Genomic DNA, 26,588 nt, shown 5'->3' on the forward strand with positions numbered 1-26,588 from the left:
CTTTAAATTTAAATTTAAATTTATTTTTCTTAAAAAATTACCAACAGTGGCATAACACTTTTTTTTTTTTTTTTTTTTTTAAGAATTATGCAATTTTCACAATTAAAAATACATTTTGTATAGCTTTTCTATAAGTAACCTAATTTTAAAGGTTTGATTAATCTTCAGCAATAGTTAGGAGCTGAGTAAACAATATTAAATAATATTCATTTGATTCCTCTCTTAAATATATTGCAATCAATTGTAGCTACAGTAAATAAAATCTTTTAAAATTCTTTGTCCTCTATATGAGTTACTAACATAAACTATGAATATTCTTTTAACTGTTTAACTCTTTACAAGTATAAAATTGTCTTAAAAAAAAAAAAAAAAAAGTTCACAGTAATCTGCATTTTGCTCTTAGTCTTATCTTCTGAATAATAATCCTTTTTGCCACTTTTTCTGACTGTCACTTCGAATTCTCTAATCAGAAACTTACCTTGCCAAAACAATTGAAAAACTGTATCCATGCAACACCAGAGCTCATTGTCCTTGTCATTTTTTCTCACAGTTTCCTTGTATAGTATCTGGGAGAAGTTCTGTGGTTCAAAGAATCAAAGAATCAACAAAGAATGGGGTACTCAAGCGGGAACAAAGCCAGATATTTGGTGTGAAAGTGCAGCTAGCCTGCATGGCTTTAGATAATAAATACAAAACTGCTTTTTATTTTTAGCTACCTAAGAATCTTTCTAAAACTTGTCACTTGGGAGTCATAAGGGTCCTTGGGAAGCAAAAGATTTCTATAAGGACACTAATTGGATAAATCAACTAAACGATGAAAGTGAGTAAAACTTTATTTTGCTTTGACAACATTCAGTCATTACTCCCACCTTTTTTACCAAGGTCCTATAAGACCAACTTAGAGAAATATAATTTATGTGAAATATGCACATTTGAACATGTCTTGTTACCTGAATTTACCATCATCATTTTAACAGAAAGCAATAGCTGCATCTAGTTGTTGATCATCTATCAAATGCAAGCATAGATTTCAGTTTGAAATATATATATATATATATATATATATATATATATATATATATATAAAACGGAGAAGTATTTTTCCATTAACTAAGTGTAAAGGAAAACTTGGATTAGTAACTCAAATGTAGACATAGTATATTAAAATTGCAGTGCCTGTAAAGCTGAGTGATATAAATCCCATCATATATTTGTATATATCTTCTATTTGTATTTAAGATAAAAAATATAAAACATAAAACATACATTGTATACAATTAATTAAAAGTGACACAATGTTTTTCTTTTTTTTTTCTTTTCTTTTTTTTTTTTTTTTTTGTCTGTACTGAGTACATGAAATTATTCATTACCACAGAAAGACCATTCCAGAATACCTTTTGAGTGAGGTTTTAACACTGATTACAACCTAAGCTCAAACACACTACACTCTCATTCCCCTCCCCAACATAACAGGGCAAAAAATGTGATGAAATATAAAGGTTGTGAACTGAGATAAAGACAGGGAGATCACTCACTAATTACCATTACAGGCAAAGCAGATTCAGCAAAGGGAAATTAATATAATTTATTGCCTAATAACAGATGAGAGCAGTAAGAAACTAAAAGAAAATTAAATATCACCTTTCCACATTCACATTCTTTTCTCTCTTCCTCCTGAATAGCACAGGGGAATAGGGAATTGGGATTATACTCTCTCCATAAATTTTCATCTCTGCTGCTTCACCATTTTAACTCTTTTCCTCCACTTCAGTAAAAAATCCCTCCCACCAGATGCAGTTCAAGAGCTGCTTGAATATGGGTTACCCACAAACAGCAGCTTTTCAGAAACTCTTCCATTCTGGGTCTGTACCATAAGGACTATCATTCAGGAGAATACTGCACCAGCACTGGGTCTCACAGACAGCAGCTCACCCAGACCTCCTGCTCTATCATGGGCTCTTCTCCATTGGCTACAGCTTTAGCCTGGGACCTGCTCTTGTGAAAGACATCCATGGGCTGCAGCTTCCTTTAGACCACATCTGGTCCACTGTGGGCTCCTCCACAAACTGCAAAATGAAATCTATTCTATATGGTACCCCATGGGCTGCAGGCGGACAGCCTGCTCACAGGCTACAGTGAACCTCTGCGCCAGCACCTAGAGTGCCTCCTGTCCTCCTGCACTGACTTTATTGTCTGCAGGATTGTTTTTCTCTCATTTTCTCACTTTTGACTGCTGCTATTCTGAAGCAGTTTTTCTTTTCTAAAATATGCTCTCACAGAAGCAGAAAAAACATCACACATTGTCTCTGCTGTTGAATCCCTTTTGGAGCCTGCTGAAATTGACTCTTATCTAACTTGGGTCAGCTGATGGATTCTTCTCAGAGAGATCACCTCCGCAGCTCACTCTCTAACCCATGCTCTCAAAACCATACCACATCAGCCCAATGTACTTTCATTCACTTTCTTTCAGTCACTCGGAATAAGAATGCATAGGATATTTAAAGGATGTTTGAATGGAATTGCATGATCAGGAAAATAAACACTCCCACATATTTGTTAAATCATTATCAGGGTACTCATTTATTGTGTAGGAAAGTTACTTTTAAGCCCATTCTGCAAATCAGATCAGAAGAGGAATGAAAATCTGTGTTTGTGAATGTCCCTACTAGCTGCTGATATTCACAAGGTCTTTACTAATTTTTATGAGTACTTTCGTTTCCAAGCTCTCTTTCTTAAATTTCTTAAAAGTGGTTTAAGTGGTCCAAATTAAAATAAATAATTTTCTTTTTGCTTAAAAATGGAAGACTTTATTGATTCTTCAAATGAAAGTAAAATCAGTTTAAGTTAAGCTACTTTAGTTGTGGCAATGAACATTTAAAATACCAGTTATGTCTGCAGGTGAATTTTTGACCTTTGTAAATTCTGAGAGCACAAAACATTCATTAGCTTGTATCAGTGGAAATAATTCAAACCCACTGTCAGAAGGTATGTCAGATTAGTTATGAGAAAGATTCAATATTTAATTTCCCTTTTCCTTATGATTTAGTGTTCTCTCTTTTTTTTTTTTTTTTTTTTTAAGTTTTATTTACACTGAGAACAAAACTACTTGAATTCTGCTTACATATCTTCCTTTGAAATTGCTGTGCGCCACTCAAAAAGCATGAAGAGTTGGAGACTTGATATTCTAATAAAAGTATACAACCTGCAGAGATACATCTGCAGTGATACTGCATCATCAGTAAAGTGAATCCACTAGATAACCTATGCATTTCAGTGAACAATTTCAAATCTCATCTCCCTACAGCGCTCCAAGTGAAATGAAGCTGAATAGAACAAATCCTGATTTTTCACATTTACTGTTATTAAAGAAAGGAACAAAGTAGTGCCAAGGGGAATAAGAGAATAAAGCTATGGTTAGTCAGTTGTGAAGAAAGTAAATTAATAAAACTAACCTCATTTCTCTTGTACATGTCTTCAGTTGATGCCCTGGAGAACAATTTCCTTTCTAGAAAAGGGTGGAGGAATGAGCAGTATAGTATATTGCTACAACTTGGCTCAGTACTATTGACAAACTGTATATCATCATCAGTTAATAGGTTACTATTTGTTTTGCTTGAAACATACTTTTATATATCTTCAACTAAGTCTTCTGGACATTTATTTCCTTCATAGCTTTTCTAAAATATTTGGTGGAAACCTTTGCAGTATCACTACAAAGCAAAGCTTAAATCCTGGAAGGCAAACAATATTTTGGTGTAACAGAGATCATGTAAGACAGACCATTTTTGTGAAACTTCTTTTCATAATATATTATGCTTCAGATTCACATGAAATATTTCATCCATCTTAAAGATTTTCTGGGCATGTGCTAACACATCTGTGTTTCAAAGAATCTATCAAGCACAGTGACAAAATGAATCATCTCAGTGCAGTCTTCTTCCACAAGTCTGGGACTTCATTTCAGTAGCCATCTGAATGTTATCTGGGAAAATATTATTATTTTTTCCTAACTGCAATAATTCATAATAACCTATCTGAGACTGGTAAGACCACTCATACAAAAACATTTCAAGAATAGAATTTTATATATATTTATATATGTTTATGTTTTTGTTTGTTTATTTGTTTCTGTCAGTTTCATTGAGAAGATTACCAGAAACAACTATATAAGAGAATGAATAAATGAATGAGCAAACAAATAAATTGAGTGGAAAACACTTGGATATTAAGTCTTCTAGTTTAAAGGTAAAAGCTACAATAAAAATTAATATACATGGAAAATGTCGCTACTCTGAAAAGGCAAAGAAATAGCGTAAGAGAGTATAGCAGGACCATAGTTTAACTTCTGAAGGGAAGGATAGTTATTTAAAACCATCTGCTCAATATCTGTAAATGAGTAATTTGGTTATCTATGCAACGTATTCATTATTGACATTCTGCCAGGTTGTGTTTTCAGAATATTAATTCAAATTTAAATCTGAGTTATTATTGAGTCACCTCAGAACAGGGATAAATTTAAATGGTCCTGTATTGGGCTCATGTGGCAAGGTTTTGATATTGAGAGGGGGTGCAGAGGTGGCCTCTGTGAGAAGTATCCAGCAGCTGCCCCATATTACGTAAGAGCCAGCTCCAGAGAACCCTAAAAGGGATCTGCTACTGACCTCAATTGAGCCAGGGTGTGATATTAGTTGTGCTTCTGTGAGAGAAGAAAGGAAAAACAAAGTCAAAACAAACAAACAGCTGCTGCACAACATCATCCGTGAGAAAAGAGTGAGAAAATGTAGAGAAATACAACCCTGCTAACATCAAGGACAGTGCAGAAGGTGGGCAGGAGATGTTCCAGGCACCAGAGAAGTTCTCCCTTAGGCCATGGAGGTGAGGCCACAAATGAGCAGATGGACTGGTGGGAACTGCTTGCTGGTGAGACACCCATGCCAGAGCGGTCCACTCATGAAGAACCGTTTCCAATGTTATACTGTGGATATACAAGAAAAACCGTTCAGAGCAGCAGCTGCGGAGCAAAATAAACAGCATGAGAACCAAGGACACCTCTGGAAGAAGAAAAAATGTCTCACATCTCTGATTGGATGAGCACCTGCATGAACAGTTAAGGAGTGTTTGTAGAATGCTCTGTTGACATGTAAAGGTGGATGGGAAAGTTGTAGGGGCAGATGGGAAAGCTAGAAAAAGAAAACTTGTGGAGGTATATAAGTGATGTGAGAACTTGTAATAAGTGATTTGGATCGTTCGCATCTGAGTCCGTGCATCAGATGCTGCAGTATACCTTTTTTGGAGTAGTTTTAGAAGAAACACAGCCTGTGGGAAGCCCATGTTTGAGCAGATCTCAAAGAAATGCATCTAGTTGCAGGGGCCCAACACTGGTGCAGGGGAAGAGGGTAAAGATGAAGGATTCTATTTTTTTTTTTTTTTTTCCTATATAGATAAAATAAATGCTTATACTAGGAGATATTTGTTTACCAGTAACAATATTTTAAGTGCATGATTGAGCATGTGCAAGGGATGTAAAAGCCTGGACAACATCCCATGTAAAACGTGAATAGAATGACTCAGAGAGAAGGTAAACCAACTGGAGATGCTTTCGTAATTTTTCTGAACCCTGCCAGTATACTCTCAATTTAAAGCAGGCTTCTTTAATTCACTGACAACACGTTATAGCACAAAAAAATATTTTCTCCTAGATTTTTATCTTTACCAAACTGGTCAATTTCATTCCACATTGTACTAGTTGACTGTTTTTAGTTAAGTAGATACAGTTTACTAATTAGCTTTTGGGGGGAAAAAAAAAAAAAGAAAAAAAAAGAAAAAAAAAGAAAAAGGAAAAAGAAATAAATAGAGAAAAAAGAGAAAAGACTTAAATTATTTGGATAGCAAATAGAGAAAAAGGAGAAAATACTTAAATTATTTGGATAGCTTTGTATACATCACTATACATTATGTACCGAGAAGGAAAATAATTGAGAAAAAAATTGAAAATATTTAAAATGCAGACAAATTGAAAATGTGCTGCAACAATGATCATACTACTAACTAAAGTAGCATAAAAAAATGTTCCAACTGTATTTCTTAAAGAAAAGGGTAAAAAAATTTTAGCTTTGCAGCACACTGAATTAAAATACAACCTCCTTATGAAATTACCATGAAATTGAATTGAAGCACATGCAGAATTAAACAGATTGCTTGGAAAGCATTCAGCTACAAGTCTGGTTGCTTTTTTTTTTTTTTTTTTCCTTCAAGCCTGCTGAAATCTCAGCTGATTTCAAGGAAACTAATTTCAATTATTTGCTCTGCTTAAGCAAACCATATCAAAGGCTGCACTGGTGTATATCTACTAGAGTTACTGTTGACTGGTAAAACACAAGGTATCAACATTTCTCAGAGGGAAAAAGAAAAATAAAAAGGAAGAATCAGCTGAAGGACAAGGCTAAGTACGGTAAATAAACAAACAAACAAAAACCCTCACTGACAGGGTTGAAACATATCAGTCAATGCAAGGTAGTTTTCAAACAAATTAATGTCATTAAGTTTTCCATTTTTTAGGATAAAAAAAGTGACTTCTATTCTTTATGTGTTCAAAATAAAATTGTAAGAGAAGGATTATAGCCATCATAAGAATTAGGCATCGTCCTATGAAATTTATTTCGAATCCACAAAGACCAACTGTTTATTGATCATTTCTAACTTGTAAATTATTTTTGGGTCCAGATTTTTAAAATTATTTATTTATTTATTTATTTAGTACATATTCTATCTAGCAGAACCATTTTTTGCCTCAGCAAGTTTGTGGATGACACTAAGCTGACATGCCCAAGGGACAGGATGTCAGCCAGAGACCTAGACTGACAGAGCAGTGGCCAAGGTGAAACTCATGAGTTTCAACAAATCCAAGCACAAAACCTTTCACCTGGGTGGTGTTTACCCCCATTATCAATACAAAATGGAGGATGAAAGGATAGACCATAGATAGTCCTGACAAAAAGGACTTGGGAGTACTTACAGATGGCAAGCTTGACAGGAGCCAGCAATGTTAACCCAGAGCCCAGGAAGCCAATTGTTTTCTGGGCTGCATGAAAAGAAGAGTGGCTAGAGGTAAAGGGAGGTGATCTTGCCTCTCTACTTTGCAGTACTAAGACCTTACCTGGAGTACTGCATCCGCGTGTGGAGTCCTCAGTATGAGAGAGACATGGACTGTTAGGGAGCATTAAGATAAGGGCCACAAAAATGATCCAAGGGGTGGAATACCCTTGACTGAGAGAGCTTGAGCTGTTCAGCCTAGAGAAAAGAAGGCTCTGAGGAGACCAGATAGTGGCTTTTCAGTACCTGAGGAGGCTTATAAGGGAGCAGTGGTCATGATGATCAGATGAGGGAAAATGGTTTCAAACTGAAAGATGGGAGATTTAGACTGCACATATTAAAGAAATTTTTTACAGTAAGGGTAGTGAGGCTTTCAAACAGGTTACCTGAAGAGATGGTGGAAGCTTCATCTCTGGAGATGCTCAAAATCAGGTTGAGTGGGGCTCTGAAACAAACTGATCTAACTGTAGATGTTCCTGTTCATTGCAGAGTAGTTGGTCTAGGTGGCCTTTATATGTCCCTTCCACCTCAAACAACTCAATTATTCTGTGATTGTAGATAAGTAGGATAATTTTATTGATTGATTGATTGATTTTAATCTGTAGGTATCAATCTATAGCACTTATGTGATAAGGTCACCAGATGGTGCTGTTACACATAGAGTTATACCTTGGTCTTCATAAAATGTACAATTTTACCTTGAAATAAATAAATCTGGAATTCTGGTGAAATGTTCCATGACAGTAAAATATTTGGAAATAATTTTCGCAGAAAAGATATAGGATAGTCTGCTACTCCTTGTGATCACTTCTATTCTGTGACTGCTAAACACCTGATCACTTTCAGATTTTGCATCAAGATTTCATCTTTAACAATAAACAAATTTCCTGCAATTTAGAAGATATCACAACCGAGTAGAAGGGTAGTAACAAAGTTAATCATAAATAATAATAATAATTAAAAAGAACATTTGACTGGATAACGTTTCTATGAATTACTGTCTACTTGAATTGGCACTATAATTCTCAACATTGCCTGAATGCCAGTTTTCTTGTGATGGCCGTATCTTAAAATCAAAATTTGACATTAGACATTATGAATATTATCTTTAAAATGAATAGTACAGACAATTAGAAAACAGCATGTCAACAAACTAGGAGAGATGGGAACCAGCAACAAAATTACACAAATTACATTTAAAAGGATCAGCATCTATCTACAGAATATATTTACTTCACAATAGCATCAGCATTGTATGACAAAAAGCTGAAAATGTCAGTTGTATCTGTATCATTATAATGCCAGACAGCATGGTATGGAATGCTAGGTTTGCAAATTGGTGATAAAATAAACAAAATATATGTAAGTATTTCTGTTACGTATTAACATATATCAAATTTCTAAGGTAGCAGAGAATCACAGACCATTAGGGGAGAACAAATGGAAAGAAGATAAAAGAAAGTGGAATTCTTATTTGTTTATTCATTTTTTTATTGCTAGTGTGGTTTCTAATATGATACATAAATTTTACAAGGATTTCAAGCAAAAATTTTAACACTAAAAATAATACTACCAGGATAGTAAAGAAATATCCTTGTAACTGAATTTCACTTTGTGTGAATCAATATTAGAAAAAACAGAGACAGAAGAGAATGAACCATTTCATTTCTTAACCTTAACACTAAGTGAATGAATTGTATTTGCAAACATATGTTTACAGCTTGTTCTTAAAGACTTCTGTTGCTGGAATTCCAAAATCACTCTACTTTTCTGATTGCAGGTAGGTTTACCTCTAAACTAACTTAAATTTCTATTATCAATACAGCAAAACGCTTCTATTATTGCAACATTCCATTTATTTATGCAAATCACAAATGTCACTATCAAAAAACTTACAGAAATCATACTACTTAATTCAGAAAAACTCCATTTATGAATTAGCTAGAAATAGATCATAATTTTCTAGAAATATACCTTACATAAATTCATGAATACATACATGTATTTAAGAAATGCAGACATACATGTAGTGAAGACAAACATAATAAGCTCATTTGACATTTGAGATTTTGTACTTCTTTCTGAATCTGTGTGTTTCTTAATTTGACTACGTGTAGACTTCTCAGCCTTCACAACAAATTCCAATCTGCTTTATCATCAGTATCTTCAACAATTCACAAAATTTATTGTTGAAAGCCCTGCAATACCAGAAAATTTACGTATGTGAAAAAAACAAATTTACAGATAAGAATATTTACATATTCCCTACCACTTTGATATTATTCCAGATAGTCTGGAGGCTGATTGTCACTTCTTTAAATTCAGATGATAGCGATCTGTTGATTAATTTGATATATTTAGTGAGAATTTGGCAAAAAGGATTTTGCTTTTGTCTTTCACTGTTATCTCAAGAAGAATCACGGATCAATGTCTCTGTAACCATTTCCTTTACATTTATTAGCATTTTATGATAATAAAGCCTCTAATCTGTTTATAAGAGCCATCTATAAGGGAAGAGCCACAAGTTGCTTTTAACATGATCCTAGTCAATCCTAGAGAGACAATTCAGCCATGGGGAAAAGAGACAAGTGTCCCTTCCCTTAATTTGGTTAACGTCTCAACCATTCCTGGAAGAATCCAGAACAATGTTCAAGAAGCAATCAAGCCATGGTTGAGGATCTGGTGTCACTTCCTTCAGTTTGGTTAGTTTCCAGTGTCCTAAGATTTGGCTGATGACCAACTACAACTGTAAATAAAGCTCAGGGGGGACCATCTCTTCCTCTTTTCTCTGTTAGTATAAGCAGGGACTAGGGGTGGCTGGTGTCCCCCTTTTATCATTAGTTCTGTGCCACTTGGAACACCTCCAGCAACAGGCATGACACAGGATCCAGGACTGATGATCTTTCTGTCTCTTAAAAGTTGTTAAGTAATGCAAGGCTCACTTGAATTTCCTATAAAACCACACAAATTAGGTAGATATTACTGTGGGAAAGCCAAAGAATATAGGATAATTGTTCTACAGAAATCTCTTATTAAAGTTGAGGCTTTTTTCTTCTTACGTGCTGACCTTGAAAGTAACTTTGCCTTAATACAAACAAGAGGATTTTCAAATTTTTATCACTCCCCTCTACCTACAGGCAAGGCGTGACACTAATTAAAATGGGATCTGGAATTCTCATGAGCATATGCCTATCACCTACCAAACAATACTTTCAACTCATAAGACCTTCTGGGGAAAAACATGACTAAGCATGCACTCTAGGGCAAATTAATCCAGAGAATATAAGACAATTTTTCAGAAATCTTTTTTATTTTTCTTCTTATTTTTTTTTTTTTCTCCATTTCTTTGTGACCAGAGGTAAGAAGAAAACTTTACAGAACTCTCTCTCTTTCTCAATTTCCAACCCTTCCACTCCCCGCCCTTCCCAGTGATAAAAGGAGAAAAAGTCCTGAAAACGTCACTCCTTGATTGTTTCACAGTGTTCTTAGTATGTAGTCATTCTTCAGGACAATTAAAATGGAAATAGGTGTTGCTACAGTAAGTTAATCATTTAATCCCCAGCATTGTCTAAGGAATAGAAAATTATCTTTCAAAAGAATTTTCCCATTTTATTGCTTCTCTGTTTCATTACCTCTGTTTTCATTTGTTCCTCAGCAAATGCATTCAAAATCCCAAGGAATGTAAAATGTAATAAAAAATGTAACTAGTAAATGGATAAACTAATCTGTAAAGGAGTTAAAATTTCAATAACAATAGAAGTTGTCTGTATAGACTTCATCAACTTCAAAGAAAGCATCTTCAAGAAAGCTCTCACAAGGTAATAGTCACAGCAATCGCACTTTTTTTAATCGAACTTTTCCAATATTACAAGCAAATTTCTCTGTGTCTCATAACCTGTAAATGTAAAGCTGTCTTATATATATGTTTAAAACAGAATAATGAAAATGTGAATTGTAATTCCATTCAATCTGGCCTTGAATGCTTCCAGGGACAGGGTATCCACAACCTCTCTGGGCAGCCTGTTCCAGCACCTCACCACTCTCTCTGTAAAGAACTTCCCCCTGACATCCAACCTAAATCTCCCCTCCCTCAACTTAAAACCATTTCCTCTTGTCCTGCAGTTATCTACCGTTTCAAAGAGTTGATTCCCCTCCCCTCCGTAGGCTCCCTTTAGGTATTGAAATGCTGTGTCACACCACAGCCTTCTCTTCTCCAGGCTGAACAAGCTCAGCTCCCTCAGCCTGTCCTCACAGGGGAGGTGCTCCCCTGATCATCTTTGTGGCCCTGCTCTGGATCCTCTCCAAGAGCTCCCTGTCTTTTTTGTACTGGAGGCTCCACACTTCAACGCAGTATTCCAGATGGGGACTCACAAGACAGAGTAGAGGGGGACAATCACCTCCCCGTCCCTGCTCGCCACCCCTCTTTTGATGGAGCCCAGGATACTATTTCCCTTTCGAGGTTCAAGGGCACACTGCAAGCTTATATTAAGTTTTTCATCTATCAAGACCCCCAGGTCCTTCTCCACAGGGCTGCTCTCAAGGACCGCTCCTTCCAGTCTGTAGGGATGCCTGGGATTCCTCCGGCCCAAGTGCAAAACTCTGCACTTTGCCGTGTTGAACCTCATCAGGTTCAACCACCTTTCTAGCCTCTCGAGGTCCCTCTGAATGGCATCCCTTCCTTCAACCGTGTTGACTGCACCACTCAGCTTGGTGTCGTCAGCAAAGTTGCTGAGGGTGCACTTGATTCCGTCATCGATGTCATTGATAAAGATGTTAAAGAGCACTGGTCCCAAGACAGACCCCTAGGGGATGCCACTCATTACTGGCCTCCACCTGGACATAGAACCATTGATGACCATCCTCTGTCTGTGGCCTTTCAACCAGTTTCTTATCCATCGAGTGGTCCACCCATCAAATCCACATCCCTCCAATTTGGAAATAAGGATGTGGTGGGGGACCGTGTCAAAGGCCTTGCTCAAGTCCAGGTAAATGACATCAGTCACCTTTCCCTTGTCCACCAATGCTGTCACTCTATCATTAAAGGCCACCAGATTGTTCAAGCATGGCCTTCCCCTGGTGAAGCCATGCTGGCTGTCATGGATCACACGCCCTTTCCTCATGTGATCAAGCATGTCATCCAGGATGATCTGTTCCATGATCTTCCCAGGCACAGAGGTGAGGCTCCCTGGCCTGTAGTTCCCTGGATCCTCCTTGCTCCCTTTCTTGTAAATGGGAGCGACGTGACCTTCCTCCAGTCATTCGGGACCTCACCTGACAGCCATGACTTTTCAGATATGATGGAGAGCGGCTTGGCAACCACCTCAGCCAGTACCTTGAGAACCCTGGGATGCACGCCACCTGGCCCCATAGACTTGTACACATTCAGCCTCATGTGGTCTCAGACCTGCTCTGTCCTCACAGCAGGAGGGGATTTACTACCCCGGTCCCCACCCAGAGGTGTAGGGATGCAGGGCTCAGGAACAGGAGAAGTAATGGAATCCTGGCTGCCAGTGAAGACCGAGGCAAAGAACTCATTCAGTACCTCAGCCTTCTCTTCGTCTGTTGAAGCCAGTTCTCCTTTTACATTTACCTAAGGAGGTACACTCGCTTTGGCCTGTCTCTTCTGGCCAATGTACTTGTAGAAAGTCTTCCTATTGTTTTTCACGTCCCTCTCCAAGTTTAGTTCTGCCTGCGCCTTGGCTTTCCTGATCCCACGTCTGCAAGTCCGGACGGCATCCCTGTATTCTTCCCAGGTGACATGCCCTTGTTTCCAGAGCTTGTACGCACCTTTCTTTGCCCTTAGCACTCCCAGCAGGTCCTTACCAAGCCACGCTGGCTTCCTACCTCCTTTGCCTGCTTTCTTGTTCAGAGGGACAGAGAGTTCTTGTGCTCTCAGGAAGGCATCCTTGAAGAGTAACCAGCTCTCCTCACCATTTTTGTTTTTAAAGAGAGCATCCCAAGGGATTTCGGCCAACGGTCCATTGAACAGCTTAAAGTTTGCTCTTCCAAAGTTCAGGCTCCTGGCGCCACTCTTCACCAGGCCCACATCCCTCGAGATCATGAACTCGACCAGAGTGTGGTCACTGCAACCCAGGCTGCGTCCAACCTTAACACCATTAATGATTTCCTCCACATTCCTGGATTGTTAATATCTGGATTTTGTGGAAAATAAAATCCTCAGATTAAAGCCTGAAAATAATAAAATAATTGGGATGTTCATCACAAATTCCAAGAAATTGACAATTTGAACCAACTTGCTTTTATTTCTACTGTGTAAAACATAAGTAGAAATGAAATGTGTTAATTATCTAAAGGAAGTACTGGGTGCATCAGATTATTTGCAAGAATTTGGGAAAGATTACTTATCTTTCAGAAGACTAATTAAGACTAGACTTCTAAAATAGATTATTTTGTTTACATGGATTTTCAAAATCAATTGGGGAGTTTCCATCAGAGCTCAGAAATATTTTCTTTTACTCCGTGAGTTCTATGAACACTTGGAAAAATTTCTGTTGATTCAAAATCAGCCTTATGGTACATAAAACTTTCATTTGAAAAATCACTTTTTTCTGAACATTATATATTTATTTCAGTGTTCATGAATGGATTCATTACATAATAACGTTTACCAATACAGACCAAACTCAAAAAAAAAAAAAAAAAAAAAAAAAAAAAAAAAAAGCTTAAATTGCTATATTGTTTATTATGCATGAGTAATTACAAAATAATTTCTTACTTTTTTTTTAATGTTACCTGCTTCTTAATTTATTTTTAAATCCTATTTTAATAATTCTCATCATTTCTTATCATACTGAAAAATGATTCACAATGCCATTTCTATAACTTCTAAAATTTTCTTTGATTAACACAAAGTCTTTGAGCATTTAAAAAATGGAGACAAAACACAATTTTTTGAATAAATACTCTTCTTATTTTTATTTATTTATTTATTTTTAATTAAAACATTACTCCGGATCACAATACTTCTGGCAACTGATGGCAACTTCTGTAATCCTGTTTTACACTGACACAAGAAATCCTGTAAAATATAACTGCATATGCATAATATGTCTGAACTTCCCTAATGCATGTCTTGATGCAGTGATTGTGTTTCCCATTTACAAAATACTGTATTAGACATTTGTTCATTGCCCAGGGGCTTCTTGGTATAATTCTGTTATTTTCAAATTATATTTTGTAAGTGATTTTCAATTATTAGCCATTTCTCAGAATCTTTCAACTTTATAAGCCTGAAGTTCTCATGAAGGAAAAAAAAAAAAAAAAAAAAGGAAAAAAGAAAAAAGCCTTTGATATTCATCAAAGCAGAGTAGCAAGCAAAACTATAGTATCATTGGTTAAAGTATAAATTAATTTTCATAGTTTATTTATATTTTATATTTATTTATAATCTGGACTGCAAATAACCAGGCAATATCTTAGGATTTTTTAGTTAATGCCTCAATACCTAGCTAATTTAATGTCTGCAAGCCTTCATGAAAGGGAGATAATGCTTAATCAGCTGGCTGGATAGCTGAGGGGAAAGCAGTGGATGTTATCTATCTACCTAGACTTCACAAGGCTTTTGACACTGTCTCCAATAACATTATCACAGGCAAACTCACCTAATACAGGTGCTGCAAGTGGACACTGAGGTGGATAGAGAACCGACTGACTGGCAGAGCTCTAAATGTTATGTGGCACAGTCTAGTTTTAGGCCTGTAGCTAGCGATATCCTCCAGGAATCAATACTCGATCCAGTACTGTTTAACTTATTCATCAGTGACATAGATAAGAGTGCCTCCTCAGCAAGTTTATAGATGATACAAAACCAAGAGGAGTGTCTGATACCTCAGAGTGCTGTGATGCCATTCAGAAGGATTTCTGCAGGCTGCAGAGATGAATAGAGAGGAAAGTCCTGAAATTTAATAAAGACCAGTGCATGGGGTCCAGTACATGGGAAGGAGTAACCCCATGTATGACTAAAGGTTGGGGGCTGACCTGCTGGAAACCTCTCTGTGGAGAAAGACCTAGGAGTCCTGGTGATCAAGTTGACCGTGAGCCAGCAATCTGTTCCTTACATTAGGAAGAGTGTTGCCAGCAGGTTGAAAGAGGACATACTTCCTCTGTATTCAGCACTGCTAAGACTTCACCTGGACTAGTATGCCCAGCTCTGGGCTCCTCAGAACAAGAGAGACATGGAGATCTTGGAACATGTCCAGAAAAAAAAGTTATTAAAATGATGAAGGAACTGGAACATCTGTACTGTGAGGAAAAGCTGAGGATGCTGGACCTAGAGAAGAGAAGGCTTAGGTGACCTGATCAACATGTATATGTATTGAAGGGAGGGTGTCAAGAGAATGGAACCAAACTCTACTCAGTGGTGGTCAGTGATAGGCACAAATTAAAATACAGGAAGTTCTATCTGAACATGAAAAAAGTCTTCCTCATGATGATGGTCACTGAGAAGTGAAGCAGGTTGCCCAGAGAGATTGTGGAGATTCCTTCCCTGGTGATATTCAAAACTCACTCAAACACATTCCTCTAGGGAACCCTACTTGAACAGGAAGGTTAGTCTAGAAGATATCTAGAGTTCCCAGACAAAGTGGACTATTCTCTGATTTTATGAATTTATAAGTAAAAATATAGATAGGTTGAATTATCTACTGCTCAGATTTCTCTCAGTATATCACTGTATATAGTTGCTGAGGAAGGAGTGCAAATAACATAAAAAATAGGCATAATTGAGGAAAGTTGGAGAATCCCACATTGATTGAGGCTCTAGTCACTGAAGAATGCTCTTTGCTGATTACTTGGACCTCACTGACTGAGGACTACAAAAACCAGTGCTCATTGTTATAGGTTTGTCTTTATAATATTGTGTACTCACCACTAATTTAAAACTTACATGTTAGAAACTAACATGTTCATATGCCTAGTGATGATGATTAATAATGCTTAAGAAATAAGCAGAACTGTGACTGAAATTAGTAAAATCTTGATTTAACCATTTGAAACTGTCCCTACCTAGCATTTTTCTAATTACTGCTATTGCAGTGATATCTAATAACCTATTTTGTAGACATATATATGCGTATATATGCATATATTCAGTAGTAATGAGACTGAATGCAATCATAAGCTAGCCAAAGCTGCATTAAAAATTTAATCCTCCCGTGTTGATTTATTCTATTGTATAGTATTATGTATAAGTATTCTTGTCCAATAAATTTGTGTCTGAATGCAGAAAAAAAATTCTGTGACCTCATATGAGGCCATCACCACTTGTTACAAGACATGAATTTGAGGACAAACAGTATAAACAGTTAAGATTATTAGTGGGTTGAAGAATTGGCTGCTTGAGAGAATGTTGAAGACTCTAGCTGCTTTAGATGGGTAAAATAAAGACTGATGGGAGTAAGTTTTGGCAAGAAAATAGAAAATATACAAAATAGAAAATTTACTGCTGTCAGATCAATGAATCTCTGTGGTACAATTCCAGAGGGATAATTAAAGACAAGAAACCTTTACGAGTGTGATCATTATATAAAAAGATTAAGTCATATTACTAACTCAAATAGCAAAGGACAAAATTCAATAACCTGTTAAGCATCTCATAGTCATCTATTTCTATTAATTACATGAGAGGATATAGCATTTGATATCTTTAATAAATCAATCGCTAAATGTGAAATCAAAGTGAAAGCTAATGGGATTTTGACAGAAAAATATTACATTTCAGCATATAATAGTTATCTAAACAGTTTGGTGCTTTTATAAAATATTTATGTCAGCTTTTCATACTATTTTTAGATAGAGAACAAACTACACCTGCTCAAGAGGAATTTTATAAATCTGTATAAATAACTGAAAAGAGGATCAAGACATACTCTTTTCAGTAGTACACAGTGATATGACAGAAGGTAATGGGTGCAAAGCTGGAGCACAAGCGGCTACATTTTATCATCAGGAAAAATTTCTGTGCTCTGCAGGTGACAGCACTAGCATAGGTTACCCAAAGAGACTGTGGCGTTGAGCAACCTGTTCTTGGTGACCCTGCTTGAACAGGAAGGTTGGAACAGATAAATCCAGAATTGGTTTCATTACAATATTTGCCTTAAGGTAAGCTATTTATTAAAATTAGTAAAATTTTATGCTTTCTAATATTTTCTTTTAACAAGTTTCTCTGTTTGCTGTAGGTCTTGTTAGCCTTCAGGCCTGCACACCGTATTAGCCTGTTGTATAGGAACTGCTGAATTGTGGCCTATACCTCTGATTGACCACCTGAAGCAAGCAATGAGTCAGCCCTGGGAGCATAGGTGAAGACAATTCTGCTGTGCTACTGAAAAGGGTGGAATCCGGCTCCATCTCTCCTAGACCCCATGTAAGAGCTGACTACCACAGGGGGATGTTCTCTTTTGGGGATTGTTCCTCTTCGACTCTTTTCAGTGAGCCTAGGACAAGGCTAAGCTTTCTATCCATTCTTCTTTAGTGTGATAACATGTTTAAACTAACTTTCTGGTGTATTTCTTAATTATTACACCTGTATATTTGTTGGTTACATACCTTTACACTTCAAATGCAGTGTAGCAGTATAAATAATATCTGATCGCACATTCTTTTTTTCTTCTTAATAAATAATACTTCCTCCTATGTCCAAAATCTCTGAGTCTGCCAAGTTACAACAAAGTTTTCAGATTTGGGAAAAATTTTAAGAAAAATGTTTTTATACTTTCTCTCAATAATACCTCTGTATTAAGTTGACTAAGTACAAACAAACAAGAGCTTGGGCAAATATATAGTGTTCACTTAAAAATATATATATATATCTATCTATGTTTAGGACTGCATTCATTCACCCCACCTAACTGTCTGGTTTAGAAAGCTTATCAAACTGTATTCTCCTCTGAGTCAGTAGAGAATCATCTCTATCTCTTCCAGAGAATGTTGGAGTCCACATAAGATATATATATTATTATCAAGAAAAAAAATTGTGTTCTTTGATACAGATAAATCCTACAACAGCCTTCTTATTTTACTTGTGTTATTGGATATCTATGTGATGTTAATTAGAGTATTCTTTAATCCCCTTCTCTCAAGGGGCGTAAAAATCAAGAATAGAAGTCCTAATGCACTTAGTCTGTGTCAGCTGTTGTACTGCATATAGCCATGGAAATAATTATATCTAAATTGATTAATTTAGATTGTCTTCATTTTCTTTCCGATATAAGTATAAAGAAATTTGACCATTTTAAATCCAGTTCTGAAATTTCATCTGCTTTGAAACGTTAACAGAATGGAGTCTATTCTGTAACTACATATCAATGATGGACTTTCTACAACAGTTCAGTATGTAATAATTATTGTTTATTTACTCTATATACAATATATATTATAAGCAATAAGTATTTATTTTCTTTATTCATTTATATCATATACTTATAATATTTATATTTTGTGATACATATAAAGTAGATAAACAATAATATGAATATGACAATATAATATACATATTTAGAATAATTATTATTGTAATATGAATTGGAGTTTCCTGCGAAACTTGAGAAAAGTATATATTCACTGATAGCAATTATCCTTCTACACAGAGTGGTATGGTGTCTAGCTGACTTAATACAACGGAGACAAGTGCAAGCCAACTTTTATTTCCAGCAGATAAGATCTTGTTCCATGCAAAACATTGCTTTTCAGTTTTTTAATTTAAAAATCTGACAGCTAAAAGAAGCTAGAAGGGACACAGATACAGTGCCAGCATGTCATCTGGAAAAATAGCAGCAAAAGTAGCAAAGCAAGTAAGTACCAAAATGAACACTGAAAATAGTAAACTCTATAATGCATTCAACTTTTACAATGTTTATTTCTGAGCTTACAGAAATAATTTGATGAAGTTTTAAGGAGGCATAAGAAGTGAAAAAAGGAAGTATATCATACGATATAAAGGAAAAAAATAATAATGACCATAAAGATACAAGAGTCTTAAGTTAAAGATTTTGAAGCCTTAAAAGAAAAAGAATTTCTAAGCTTTACGTCCAGAGTAATACTAACAGTACCTTGAAAGTACAAGCTGTATTAGAGTCTCTGATAAAATAATCAGTCCTAAGCATTAAGAAATTACTGGTTGTATTAATATAATTTATTTTTTATTAGTAACAACACCTTCAGGAATAAATGGTCTTATTTATAAACAATTACTGTATTTTCATTACACAAAAGTATTATAATGTTGCATTGTCAACAACTAGACAGTTTTTGCTCATGAGCATAAAAATATTTCAATTTATTTAATACTTGATAAACCTAAGATTAGTTATGTTTTTCATTCTATATAATATTGAATTTCTTGCAATGTCACAATCTACATTTTTCTAAGGAGCACATAAACAGGAAGGGGAATGGCTATTTATGAGGGTAGATAGTGATAGGACAAGGAGGAATGATTTTAAACTGAGATAGGGGAGGTTTAGGTTAGCTTTCACACACAGGGTGGTGATACACTGGAACTGGTTGCCCAAGGAGATTGTGATGCCCCTGGAGGCATTCAAGGCCAGGCTGGATGTGGCTAAATAAAACAAATCAAAGATGAATCACAGCAGTCAACAGTTCATCAATTAGAAGAAGCAGTTCTACATAAACTGCATCCTGTATTTAAGAATCTGTGCTTGAGGGAAGAATGCATTAAACATAGAAGTAATTCAGAGTTTAAATACGACAGTATTAATAAAAATGCTACGTAAGCATTTCAGTCTTCATTTAATTTACTAACTAGGGTAGGATTAAATAAGATAGAACTTTAGGTATTTAAGAGATCAGTATCTAAGAGGATACAATAAGAAACAACAAAAAAAAAGATGCATCTCTCAAGATGAATAACAAAATACTTAACACACAAAAGAATAATAGGACACTTGTTTGTAAAGAACTTTGAAGTCATCGGTAATCTGTGGTTAATGGTTACAATCACTGTGGGCACCTCTGCATTCCCAAGTGTTGAAGACAACTGGCAGTTCACAGGGCAAAAATACTACTCTGGGGATACTCTACCTGGAAATACTAAAGTAAATGAATATGGTATCTCATAGGATTGCTGTCTATACTTGGAAAGGAAGCACTGAATGGAATTGTACAAGTAGAGTGAACTTGTCAGGCAGTTTCCTCTAGAGCTGGGATCTCTTCAGAAGTAGTTTTGAATCATTCATTCATCCAGTTTTAAAGAGGTGATTTTATCCCACAAACCATATATAAAGTTTTCATGTAGAGGGGTAGCATGAATGAGTTATATGCTCAAAACAAATTAATGAAACAGACAAACAAAACACACACAAAAAAACATAGTCAATACCATGCACATCATGTTTGCATTTGGATCAGTTCAGACTGCTTGCCTTGTGACATTCACGTTTGTGATGTACTGCATTCTGCTAGATACAGTGAAAAATTAATGATTTATTTTCCATCTGTAATACCATTGCTTGCAGTAGATTTTGCCAAGGCTATACCACAGTTCTGAAGTATCTGATGCTGATACATCAGCAGATTATACAACTTCCTTTGAAAAAGCCAGTGAACACTGTGCCAGAACTGCACAACTTATATTTGCAGTTGTATGAGGATCATACATGATTGTTATTTATTTTCTTCATGTTGTGTTTACTCCTGTGATATTTTTATCTGATTAAATATAATTACCAAGCAGTAATATTCCTGATTAGGTATGAATGATTTAGAAATATTTTTGGATAGCAGAACATAGCATGAAATAAAAAGCTTCCTGTATTTGAGATGCCTTCCAAATTTCTAGTGTAAAATTAATGCAGACATTCTATAAACATGATTTAATTGAATGGGTATGTATAATAATCACTGTTCATTATTACAGCAGTTCTCCAAGCTTAGTATCTATGGCACATCCTATACTTCTATTAACTCTTCTAATTACACAATTATAAAAACCCAAAGCTATATACACTGATATCCTCTCATTTAATATTTTTGATTTTCCACTCTGCAGTCTTCTGCCTCTGTCCTTGTTTCAGCTTCATGTGAGGGCATGGTCTTGACTTCATTCAGTCTTTCCAGTAGAATATACTGTCTGGAGCTATACTGCAGCCTTGGGAGCCTGGATTTCAGAGTCTCTTCAGTATATTTTGTCATTTGTAAGCTGCAGGAGTTTCATATGACTGAGACGTGTACTACAGAAAAGAAGGCTATAAAGGAAAGGGCTAATAAAACTAGTAGTTCATGTGGAATCTGGTGCGTGTGGGAATATGGAAAATTCTTTTAGAAGTCATTACAAAACAGAGGGAACTGTAAAGATAACTATTTTCTGCTAGTGGGAAGCCCAGGTGTATAGACGGGGAAGCCTTGCAGGCCATTTGCAAAGCAGTAAGGCTGACGTTTTCATAGGGGAAAGAAACATTGTTTCAAGAGCTTTTACGCTCATGTCTGCTATAGAGTATGTGAGAGTCATTACAGAGAGAGAAAGAAAAGGAAGTTAAATTGTTTGAGAATAATCTTTTGGTAGAATTCACTGAATATTCTGGCTGTGCTATAGTTCTTGGGTGATATTCTGGCCTTACTGTCATAGTGATGGAAGAGATAATTGACTACAGGAAATCAGAGATTTTTGCTCCTGAACTGAGCAATCAAAAATATATGAAAACTCGTAAGTAATCTTAAGATAAACATTACTCTTCTGTTCTGAACTTTATTATGTATTTCTCCATGTAATTACTTTCCTTAACATTACTGAGACCTTATCTGTTTATGTTGCCCATTAATCATGCTACACAACATGGAAATCTCAAAGTTTCCAGTGAAATGTTTTCAATTCTTATAGCAAAAAGTTTAAGGAGGGGGAAAAAAAAAAAAAAAAAAATCTTAGCCAAAATCATAACAGGAATCTTCATTATCCTCTGTTCTTCTCAATTTAAGATATTTTTTTTTTCCAAAGTAGCTTGCCTATATTTAAAATAGTATTAAAAATAAACTGCATTAAAATTCTAAGACACTGAATTGTCTTAAATTGCAATATTAAGTGTAGCACTTATCTGTAAGAAATTACCTTTTTTTTTTTTTTGCTCTAAATATTTCTTCTTCCATTACTAGTTGTTTATAATACAACTTTAATGTTATCAATTATTTCCTATTGTATTAGAATGACTATTTTTATTTCTTACTTGGCATATAATTCTTTAAGACACTTGCAACAGATGCTGAGCGCCTCCTGAGGACAATCAATTAATTCTCTGTTGAAGGGATTAGGGAGTTAACATCCTGTGAACTTCCTGTGAACTTTATTCCTGATAAAGATAAGCAACACACAGAAGACACTCAGCACAAGGGTGGATTAAGCCACAGTTTATGTGCTTTGAAATCCTTGCCTCATGTTTTTGATGCTGCAACTTGTACTTACCTGATAACAAACTCCAAAGAGAATCTCCTATCTGACATTGCTCTGACATTGGCTTTAGACAAAGTTTTTTGTTCCTACTAAGTATAAAAAGCACAGACCTGAAGGCTACAGTGTTGTTTTAAAACAAAGAACAGGACATGTCGTCTCAGCTTCTACCTGTCAAATACAGTTTTGAAATATTTGAAATTCATTGTTTTGTCAAATATAATGCTTAATATTAACATTTGGGCACTATTTGGGGCACATTTCATAAGTTCAACTGTTAAGTAATGACTGTTAGTCATAAATATTTAAAAAGCATGTCACTTATATGTACATTTTCTCTCTGTCAATAGAGAGTTCTGACAGACCTTATTTTTATTGCTCTGAACTTCTGTTAATTTAACTTTTCATATATCTCTATGTTAATATCCTGAGATGATGTTTTTTGGTGTTTTTTATATATATAAAACATGAATGATTAAATACTTCTTTTCAACTCTCATGTACAAAGATGTTCTGATTTATGGAGAGAGTCTACTAAACTAAGTACAAAAGAGTGTGGAGGTGTGTAGTAAAGTTCAGATGCTCCTATGAGCGTGTACAGACAACAATTCAGTACTCTCAAATACATAAAGTTCACTGGATTTATGATGTAGAATTGATTGCAGCAAAAGATACTCCAGCCTCAAAGTAATCAACATCCGTATGTAGACATATACTCTATTTGAGAATATCCTAATTTCAAACTGTGGTGCTTAAAATACAAGAGAATGACTCCTGGATTATTATGTGAGGATTTAAAAAGAGATCAGAACATATCTCCAAGCCATTTCAAACCTCATGCTACTAAAAAAGGCTTAGGATAATACTTATTGAGACATGTATCTCTACAACCTGGCAACTTGTTACCTAACTCTGATTAATCAAAATAGAATATGTATCTGAAGATGAACTTATTCAAATGCCTCTGCAAAACAGGGCCAGTGTAGGTCAAGTTGCCCAGACTGTCATCTAATCAAGTTTCAAACATGTCCAAACAAAAAATGCTTTTCAAGTACTTTTTTTTTTTTTTTTTTTTTTTTTTTAAGGTGCTTGAGTACCAGATAATGCAGCAGTTGTGTTTGCACTCATTATGAATTTCTCTTATTCAAAAGAATGATTGATACTCTTTGAAACGTGGGTTTATTAATTATACTTCATTGAGGAAAAAAACAATCCAAGAATGCTTCAGTTACAAGTGGTAAACAAAGGAACACATTATTAGAATAGAAATTAAAGATTGTTATTGAGACATCTGAAGTAATATCTAGTTTTATTGTTTGGACACTTTGTCTTGGGACCAGTACCATCCGGAAATTAATGAAAGCAAAAGGCTTTATTTTTCCATGTTTAAAGATGCCTTGAAAGAGCAATAGGTGTTCTTAATGACCTTTCCTTAATCAAGAGGAAAAGATCCAGCTTTTACATTTAATCCATAAAACCATCAAATTAGTTTGCTATTTCTTAGGTAATTGACTACTTCATAATATTACTAAGTAATTTTCTTCTCTGCTTTCAAAATAAATGCTTTGATAGCTACGTTCCCTACTTTGAGCTCAGTCTGTTCCAAGTAAAAAGATTTAATCTCCTATGAAATAAATTATTAAACGCTCCACTTTTGTCTAAATACTTTCTGACTTTTTGAACTCAAATTGCTAAATAGAAATGAGTTACTTTAAGATAATCAATATACTTGTATCTGTATAGAAAGTACTGCACAGCAGTTAGCATAGATCTGACTGGACTTTCAGCTGGAGGCAAGGTACACTAATGCTTTAAGTGTATGAATTTTTTAAGCACCCATAAATTCTTGTTTAAATTCATGCAGGTAATACCTTCAATCCATATATGAAGTCAGTTGCACTTTTCCTTAGAGCGCATGATGAAGGCGGAGGAATAAACACTTGTCAAAACAATAAATATTACCTATTGACTGTATCTGGAAGTAAGTTCAGTCTAACAGCATCTATTGTTCACCTAAGCAGTGGTAATGTCTATGGTAATGTTTTATGTCTAAAGTACATGAAAAGGGCCTGATTTATACCTAAGATGGAACATCTCTCTCCTCTTCTGGACTCATTATTGAGAGTGACTGGTCTTTTTTTTTTTTTTTTTTTTTTTCTTCTTTATGATAACTTTTCTATTCTTAACCCAGTCTTCATTTGGTTTTCTTTCGATATTTATTTGCATATTTTATTGTAAATTTTTAGCAGGGTTTAAATTTCATATTTTCCTGTTTCTAGGTGTACATCTACATGCTGTTCTATTCTATCTTCATCACTAGTCTCATATTGCTCTTGCAAGAAGATTACATTGTCATATCCAAACTCTTCTATTTTTCCTCTGAACTCTCAGTAAATTAGTTAAAGTTGAATTCAGAGTTTCAGATTTTCTATCCTAGAATCCAAATTGAAACCTTTCAAACCCAACAAAAAACAATTATTTTATCTAAATGCATTTCATATATTAAAAGAATTACTACAATCCTGTTTTTGCAAAGCATCTCTTCTCTTCCTACTATAATTCATTCACACTCTAGCCATCATTATATACATGCTCAATCTGTAAGCAATAATTAAATACATAAAACATGTTTTCACATACCTTTGAAACATGCATCAATTTGAAATTAAACTCCAGATGTTATTATGAGGTCATTTTGGACAATTTATTTTGTTTCAAGATTTTTGGGCCTTGGAGAGATGTATTCATTTATTTTTACACTGACATGTCTGCCTACAGTATGCCTGAACAATCAAGCATTCATAAAAATCAATTTAAATTTATCATTTATCACGATATATATTGATGATGAACAACACATTAAAAAGAAGAGAAAATCTCCCATGACATAGATAAAAAGTTTAGTTTTATTCTGGAATTAAAGTATGAGTTTACTAAAATATTCTGCCTATTTTATGTTTTATCTCCTTCTCTGCCTTTCTCTGTACTATTCTGTGTGAATGTACCCAGTAGAACATATTATTCCATAGTAACTTTGGAAATTGAGACCTGAAATTGATTTACATCTAGAAATAGTTCAGAGTCAATTTATTAACTGAATGTCAACAGAATCAGGAAGAGGTCATATTATTTATTTCCCTTTCTTCCTCTTTCTGCAAAAGCATTCTCAAAGAAGAAAAAAATCAGGCCTCTAAACCTTTTTTTTTTTTTTTTTTTTTTTTTTTTTTTTTTTTATGGAAAACATTTTAATGGAAAATGAATGTAAGTGATATGTTTTCATTTATCTCTGTTTGTTTGTTTGTTTTAAGTTTTGTGCATAGTTTATTAATGTATGTGTGCAAAAGGGTACAGAGTAGGACAGCAGAGAGTTAGGACATACATAAATTTTTACTGTTGATGTTCAACATTCTGATTCTCCCAAGTGCCTTGATTTCAATAATGATGACAGTACCTTCATCAGTATCTGGGTCATAACTAGCACTCCTGACAACAAATCACCAGAAAAAGAGCAGATTTGTAACATCTAATCTTTCCACAGAATGGCTTGCTATGTCTTGAAATGCTTTCACTTAAAAAACCGATTTTATCTCTAAAAGTTTTATGCACTTATTAGAATAGTTATTCTGGACTTTCTGTATACAGCTGAGAAAATGACTCCAGAAAGCAGTGTGGATCCTCTGACAACAGTTCTTCAAGGTCACAATCTCCACCAAGGCATGGTCACTATAGCTCAGGCTGCCTCCAATCCTAACCTCTCTAAAGCTCTCCTCTGCATTAGTGAGCACTAAGTCCAGTAAGGCTTCACCTCAGGTTGGTCTGTCTATTACCTGGGCCAGGACGTTGTCCATGACAGACTCCAAGAATCTCCTGGATTGTCTGCCACCTGTCATGCCACTATCCCAGCAGATATCTGGGTGGTTGAAATCCCCCATCGGGACAAGAGCCCATGAGCACGTCACTTCCTGCAGCTGAAGCAAGAAGGCCTTGTCAACATCCTCCCCCTGATCAGGTGGCCTGTAGCAGACCCCATCCACTACATGCCCTTTACTGGGCTGATTCTTGATTTTACCCACAAGCTCTTGAC

The sequence above is a fragment of the Phasianus colchicus genome, chromosome 1, assembly GCF_987193195.1.
Source record: "Phasianus colchicus chromosome 1, bPhaCol1.hap1.1, whole genome shotgun sequence".
In the NCBI taxonomy this organism is placed as follows: Eukaryota; Metazoa; Chordata; class Aves; order Galliformes; family Phasianidae; genus Phasianus; species Phasianus colchicus.